We start from the raw sequence: 8,438 nt of genomic DNA on the forward strand, positions 1-8,438 counted from the left end.
GCTATGCCAATTATCGCAATAAAAATAAAGAAGCAAAACAATCATTATGGATTGGGCATCCTGAGTCAACATTATTTCTGTAAGCTTTGTAAATTGAAAATTCTAAAGACTTTTCCATTCCTGGTAAGAATGGTACATCAACAACTAGTGGCTCCCCAAGGAATGCTCATAGATGTGGTAATCTCTATAGGGGGAGTCCAGAGCCTATCCATTTCTTTTGAGCATGGCTTGAGTGCCTCCAAAGTCATGACAATTAGAATTGGGGAAAAAGAGTTAAAGATATTGATAAACCTACAGGCCATAGGACATGGAATTGGAAGACTAATTTTTGCAAGACATGGATACAAGGCTGATGGAGTTGAATATCTTACCAGCGGGTGAGATTGACATCTTCTAGGTGGCGTTCAAAATCAAGAAAAGTCAAAAAGAGGGATATCTAGTAGAGAAATGCCTCTATCTCAAGCACTACTTTGAAGATGAAAAGGGAGAGATAAAATTGGCCAAGGTAGAAGTGACATTAAGTTGACTTAGCATAGGAAAATCCAATTCAAGATCTAAACTTAGGCATGAAGGAAGAACCTTGGATTGAAAAATTGAGTGAAAACATGATGATGTCACAAATCAAGCACCAATTGGTAGAATAAGAAGCTATCACTAGGAGATTGCAATAGCTATTCAAGTTGGATGAACTTACAATTGAACAACATAGGCACAACCTACCATCTAAAGATGAATGAAAGCATGGCATGATTGCCACATTGTGAAGAAGAATCTAAATAAGAACATGCTTGTTTTGCTCTACCAAGAAAACAAGGTGAATATATTCATTAGGCCTGCCCAAGGAGAACTTCATAAATGTAGACCAACTGAATCGGAAAATTTGTCCGCAACCTTAGAATGTCTTTCTACAAAAACGTAACCCATTATGCATTCTTCAACAAGAATTTGCAGGTCGCTTGAGAGTGCTACTTTTGGTGCACACATATGGCAAAGTAGCTACAATGCAGTCAGCTGAACCTACGAATCGAATGATATTAGAGACCCTTTGATTGCATTTGCAAATATTCTAGGAAATTTGTTCTCCTCTTCATGGATGTTTCCGATAGCAGGTGCTTGGAAGCGAATATTATGGTTGAATGATGAGCTACAATACTCAGCAGAGCTGCAAGAAATACGAGGGGGCCTAAGAAAACGAACTCATGCAAGTCAGATTGGCCAGAGAAACAGCAAAAGATCAAAATCCGTTGCTCGCCAATGCAATTTGCTCACAATTCATCGCTCTCAGTTTCCAGAAGGGCGTTGAGCACTGACTAAGTCTAGAAGAAAGCTCCCATTGAGCTCATCCACACCATCTTCCAAAGAGGATACTTTATAAAGGAGGAACAAGATTTCTCCCCACATAAGATCCCTGGTAAATCAAAAACAGCACATGTAAGAAGCATTGTTTATCTCATCGCCTCAAATGTGTTGCCCAACCTCTCCCCAACCTTGAAAGAATTGAAGAGCCAGGGACCCTGGTATGCAATGAGGTTAATCAAGAAGCCTTGTGAGCTCTTGTAGCTTGTGGTATGTAATTGGGGCCTGCCTACTTCTCTGCCTCATTCCCTTCAGTGGAGGCGATAAGAATGAACACATCAGCTCCCTGCATTGTTTGTGGAATTACTGATGATTTTAAAAACTTGGACACAAGCTAACAGATAAACCTTGAATGCAAGGGACAATGGGAGATGTTACGAATTCCTTAGCATTAATAGACACAGAAGTAGATGGAGCTATTGAGACATCCACTGCAGAAAAAAAATGTTCATCGTCGTTAACAAATGGAAATCGAGATTGGTTTGCGATGGAGCTTTTGAAGACACTTGTACACTAATGAAGGAATCGTGGAAGAGCATAGGGAAAGTAGGGGTTATAGGAGAAACCGCTTTGCAATGTCCATAGCCTCAACGATAGCGTCTACCCTAGGGAAAATTCTATTATAGCTTTGGGAAGGTAGGCATTGCAGAGACATTGAATAACGCGAACAGGAAGAGAGCCATGCAAGCAGCAGGAAATCCATAAGCCTCATCTGGGACAACTAGTCCCAACTTTGTTATGACTCTTGCTACAATGAGCAGGTAATAAGGTAATGGAGCAACTCAGAAGGATCATTCTCCAGAGTTCCAGCGAGTCTTCCGCTTAGGAATCATGCACAATCTCAGATAAGCTTTTGGCACATGCTCCATCTGACAAAGCATGCAAAATTCTCTCTACCTCCATTAACAACGAAAATAATGCCAGAGCAGGTAACGAAATAACCAGAAAACAAAAGAGAAATGAAAATTAGGAAAGAAGAAGGCGAATGTTGCAGCGGAGGAAAGTAGCAAAAGCAGCAACGGCAAGACGAGAAGGCTGAGGAGAGGTTATTCTGCTGGAATTCGAAGGGATAGAAGTAGAGGTGAATCCAGCAGCGATCGGGCAAGACTGGGACACTGAGGGAGAAAGGGCGTGAGGGGAAGATTAGGGAATTGGAGAGGAGGAAGGAGCCTTCCCTCAAGATGATGATTCTGGGGAATCGAAGAAGGACTGAGCATTACATTCCATCACACCCCTTTAATGGAAATGTCCTTCCTCTTAGTTAAACCAAGAGCTAATCGGTGTTTCTCAAAAAGCTCTTGACCGAGTGGTTTAGTAAAGATGTCTGCAACATTCTCTTTCCTATCACAATGCTACAGTGTGATGTCACCAAGTAACACTCTTTCTTAATGAAGTGCTCTCTGACATCAATGATATAGCACCTTGACCAAGGAAAAATGCATATTCTCGTGTCGATCTCCTGGTCTCATGATCTCCAGCATAGTCACTGTCATAGTATCACATACTATTTCAAAGTCCTCATATCTCTCTCAAAAGGATACATCCATTTGATGCTAATAGGTCCACAAACTCTCAATTATTCAACTACATAAATGAAAAATGTGTCATAATCAAAGAAGGAAGAAGGAAATACTTTTTCCATCAAACATAAAACATATATGGCTTCTTCATACAATGCATCCCATCGTGTCATGTCCAAAGCTCTTGCAAATATTCTTCGAAACATAAGACTTTGTCTCATAATAGTGGAGCAAATAGAATCAGTCAAAGAATGTCTTATTGCAAGTGGCAGTACCTATTGAAGGAAAATATGATAATCATGCATTTTCATTCCTTGTAGCTTTTTGCTAAGAACATGCTTTTGCAAAGATGCTAAGTACTTTGTTGGAACTTTGATATTCTTTACAAATGCAAAAAAATCATCCTCTTTCTTCTTTGTAAATCTATAGGATGCAACCGACATTTTCAACTTGTCATTTCTTCCATGGACTACTTGAGGCCATAATTCTGGTCATATTTTCATATCCTTCATGTCTAGACGAACTCTTAATGAATCTTTATTTTCATGGAAGATAGACAAGGTATTTTAAGTTTTTTTTATCACGTAGAAGCATGAGTGCTTACCTCCCAATATGGCAATGTATAAAATATTGACCATCTTTTCCACCCAGTCAATAACCCGGGATCTTCTTTAGGCCTCCTATTACTTTCCAATAGCCACTTCTCGCTTTGTCTGTAAAATTCCTTTATTTCTTTGACACTAGGATATATAGGATGCTCTCTATATTCAGTGGAGCCATTGAATGCAATTCTTAAACTTCTGAATCTATGGTCCATTGGAAGAAAGCTCCTATGGCCTATATATTCCATCTTCTTAAGGAATCTCTCAACGGAAGCAAGAATGGAAGAAGGAGAGAGAGAGATAGAGAGCCACACAAGTTTGGTGGGTGCAGAACCACCCTAATCTTCTTTTTCATTCATTTATATATGTGTTTGAGTATTGTACATAACCGAGGTTAAGGCACAGTGACCTTTAACCCCCACAACATCCCACTTAAAGGACAATGTGCCTTTAAGGGAGAACAACCAGTGAGCATACTATCCAATGCCCATCAATACACGACAATACTCAAACCGCTGACTAGGTAGACTCTTCGTCAGCATATCTGTAGGGTTATCATCTGTATGAACCTTGACAAGCTCTATGCGCTTGTCCTCAAGTACCTCCCTGATGAAATGGTACCTGACCTCAATGTGTTTGGTCTTTGCATGAAAGACCAGATTCCGTGCTAGCTGACTAGTACTCATGGAATCACTATGCAATGTCGGTACACCTGTATGAATCCCCAAATTTCCCACTAGCCGATCAAGCCATATAGCCTCCTTGCAACCCTCTGTGGCTGCAACATACTCAGCCTCTGTGGTAGACAAAGCAACGCACTTCTGTGCACAAGACATCCACAACACTGCACCACCTGCAAAGGTGAACACATAACCAGAAGTGGATCTCCTACTATCCACATGCCCTGCATAGTCTGAATCCGTGTACCCAAGTACACGCATGTCTCCTTTACCAAAACAAATGCACATCTCCTTGGTACCCTTCATGTACCTCATGATGCACTTAACTGCCTCCCAATGCCTCTTTCCTGGATTAGCCATATACCGGCTAACAACTCCCACTGCAAATGCAATATCTGGTCTAGTAGCTATCATAGCATACATAAGACTCCCAACCGCTAATGCATAAGGAACCTTGGCCATCATGGCCCTCTCCTCATCTGATTTAGGACTATCTGTGTGACTTAGTTTCACATATGGAGGCAATGGAGTACTCACTGCCTTCCCCCCCTCCATATTGAAACGCTGCAATACTTTTATAACATACTCTTTTTGTGAAAGCCAAAGGAGTTTCCTACTCCGATCACGCATGATGCGCATACCAAGAATATGACCTGCAAATCCCAAATCCTTCATATCAAAGGCCTCATGCAACTTGGCCTTTAATGCATCTAGCTCATAAGTATTCTTGCTAGCCAATAGCATATCATCCACATATAGTGCCAAGATTGTCAGGCTATTATCCTTAGCCCTTTTAGTGTAGAGGCAGTGATCAATTTCACTCCTTCTAAAACCCTGGGACCGAATGAAAGCATCAAACTTCTGATACCATTCTCTAGGTGCTTGCTTAAGACCATAGAGACTCTTCTTCAGCTTGCAAACTAAATGCTCTTTGCCCTTTTCTTCAAAGCCTTCCGACTGCACCATGTAAATTTCCTCATGCAAATCCCCATGCAAGAAAGCTGTCTTGACATCCATCTGCATAAGCTCCATATCCTCTAATGCCACTAGTCCAAGCATGCATCTAAGTGTGGTCATCTTCACAACCGGAGAGAATATCTCATCAAAGTCCACACCCTTCTCTTGCTTGAACCCTTTAGCAACCAAATGGGCCTTGTACCTAGGCACATCATCACCTGTGACCTTCATTTTGTAGACCCATTTACATGGCAATGCTTTCTTTCCATGTGGCAAAGAAACCAAGTCCCAAGTCTTATTCTTCATAAGTGAACTCATCTCTGATTGCATAGCATACTCCCACTTGCGTTGATCCTCACGCATCATAGCCTCTTTGTAGCAAGAAGGCTCCCCGCAATCAGTAAGCATCACATAGTCTACCCCTGGAACAAACTTATCAGGTGGTCTAGACACTCTAGATGATCTTCTCAAGGGCATTTCAGCTTGCTGTCCCACTTGCATATCAGCCACATTTGGCTCATCATTGCCACCAATAGATGATCCATCATCTACCCTTGATTGTATACCTGTGGGAGTACTTGGTTGTACCATTTCTTGCACATTTGGTGCATGGACAGCTTGCTGTCTATCAACATATGCAGGTGGATTCACATCCTGGAAAGTGATTCTCCTCATTTCCACATCCCTCATGGGTGCCTTATGCATCTTCTTCTCATTGAAGACCACATCCTGGCTGCGTATGATCTTCTTTGCTTCTGGATCCCAGAGACGATAGCCCATCTCTCCACTTTCACCATAACCCAGAAAGATGCATTTCCTAGACTTACGATCTAGCTTCTTTCGAAGCTCTTTTGGCACATGTGCATATGCCTCACACCCAAATATACGCAAATGAGAGTAAGAGGGCTTCTTGCCACTCCATGCCTCTTCAGGGATACCACCATCCAAACTCTTGCTAGGTGATCTATTGATCACATGCACTGCAATCTTCATTGCCTCAGCCCAAAAACCACCAGAAAGACTTGCATTGGAAAGCATGCATTGCAACCTTTCTTGAATGGTACGATTCATCTTTTCTGCAACTAGATTTTGCTCTGGAGTATGAGGGGATGTGAGCTCCCTCTTAATCCCACGTGTATCACAGAAATGCTGAAAGTCATGAGAGAGATACTCTCCACCATTGTCAGTCCATAGGCATTTAAACGTTCTACCTGATTGATTCTCAACCAAGGCCAGCCATTTCTGAAATACCCGGAACACATCACTCTTCCGAGCTATAGCATAAGCCCACACTTTCCTAGTTGCATCATCAATGAATGTCACATAGTACTCAGCCCCGCCTAATGACCGTGTAGGCATGGGACCACATACGTCTGAATGCATCAAATCAAGCATTTCAAACTCTTTCTTTCCTTTTCTTTTCTGGGCTGATTTAGTCTGCTTCCCATAGAGACAGTGCTCACAAAATTCAAAATCAGAGAAACTCAAATGCGGTACATAACCCAAATGGCATAAGAGTTTCATTCCATTCTGGCTCATGTGCCCGAACCTGCAATGCCACAAAGAAGTGCTTGGCTGCTCGGTTATTGCAACAACATGATCAAATACCCCTCATACATGTAAGGGATACAAAGTCCCACACTTGGCACCCCTGGCCAAAAGCATAGAGCTTTTTTGAATTTTCCAACTCTGAAAGCCAAAAGTGGTGTGAAAACCAGCATCATCTAGCTAACCCACTGAAATAAGACTCTTGGTCAGATTAGGCACATGTCTCACATGTTTCAAAACAAATGCAGATCCATTTGCAAAAGAAAACTTTATGTCACCTGCTCCCACTATGTCACATGCATAGTCATTTCCAAGATGCACACAACCTGTCTTTCCACTATCATAAGTGGAGAACCATTCCTTATGGGGAGTAACATGGAACGAAGCACCAGAATCCAAAATCCAATCCTGGGAATACGCATCATCTGAAGTGGTAAGCAACTCTATAGATAAACTAGACATGAAGAGAACATCATTGTCACTATCATGTGTGACTGCATTGATCTCCTCGATCTTCACTTTTCCTTTGTCCTCCCTTGGACTCTCTTCCTTTTGATTTTTGCATTCTTTTTCTTATCCCTTTGCTCTCTTTTCAGCTTGTAGCAATCCTTTTTCATATGGCCCTTCTTGCCACAATGGTAACACTCAATGTTCCGTGCCCTGGATTTGCTACGTGACTTCCCTCTTTCTTGGGACTTCCCCCTGAACTGTGATCTACCCCTTTGCACATTTAAGGCTGCATCCTGCTTGTTGCCATCCATAGACTTCCGTCTAATCTCCTCGGCCAACAAGCTACCCACAACATCATCAAATTTCAGTACTCCACCAGGTGCAGAGTTACTGACAGCTGTACGGAAGGTATCCCATGAGGATGGCAATGAACATAAGAGAAATATTGCCTTAGTCTCCGCATCAAAATTCATCTTCTGAGCCTGAAGCTGGCTGAAAATAATATTGAATTCATTCAAGTGAGAAGCAATGGAGACCCCTTCCTTCATCTGCAGCTCAAACAACCTCTTCATGAGGTAAACTTTATTAGAGGCAGTTTCCTTCTCATAAGTGGCACACAGTTTCTTCCACAAATCTTCCGTAGTCTGCTCATTTACTACTGTGAAATAAACTGACTCTGCAAGATGAAGTCTAATAGTAGACTTTGCTAATGCATCCAACTCATTCCAATCATCCTCAGACATATTTGCAAGCTTAGCTTCAATCCCTGCCAAGGGTTTAATCTGCTTCTTTTGAATAAGCACATCCCTTATTTGTTCTTTCCACAAAGAAAAGTTTATCCCATCAAACTTTTTAATGCTGAAAAACTCCTTTTCAGACGTGGAAGAGGATGCCATGATACAAATGAAGCAAAATCCCAAATGCTAGTGTCTCAAGAGAGAATCACACCAAATACCAGGTGCACCCAAATGTGTATGCCACAATAGAGTGAAATATCACCAAAACTCAAAGATCAAGGCATCTGACTCATGTGCATATACTATGCATCCATATGAGCAAATCTGGCCCAAAAGAAAATGCCAATAAGTGCCAAATGACTCAAGCATAAACACTGTCCACTGGCATATGCATCAATAATGTCTCATCCAAGAGAGCATAGCACTATCAGTGCATCACCTGCAATGTTTCAAAGCTGTCCCTCAGCATAAAATAGCATCCATGTGCAAAGCGTCCATAAAAATAGCATCCCACAAGGCAATTTGGGCCTATCAACGCATCCAATAAGGACCGCAATAATGCATCCAAATGGCCTATAAATCATCCAT

This window comes from Dipteris shenzhenensis, chromosome 28, assembly GCF_047967505.1.
Source record: "Dipteris shenzhenensis isolate YYH24624 ecotype China chromosome 28, Dip_SZ_1.0, whole genome shotgun sequence".
NCBI lineage: Eukaryota > Viridiplantae > Streptophyta > Polypodiopsida > Gleicheniales > Dipteridaceae > Dipteris > Dipteris shenzhenensis.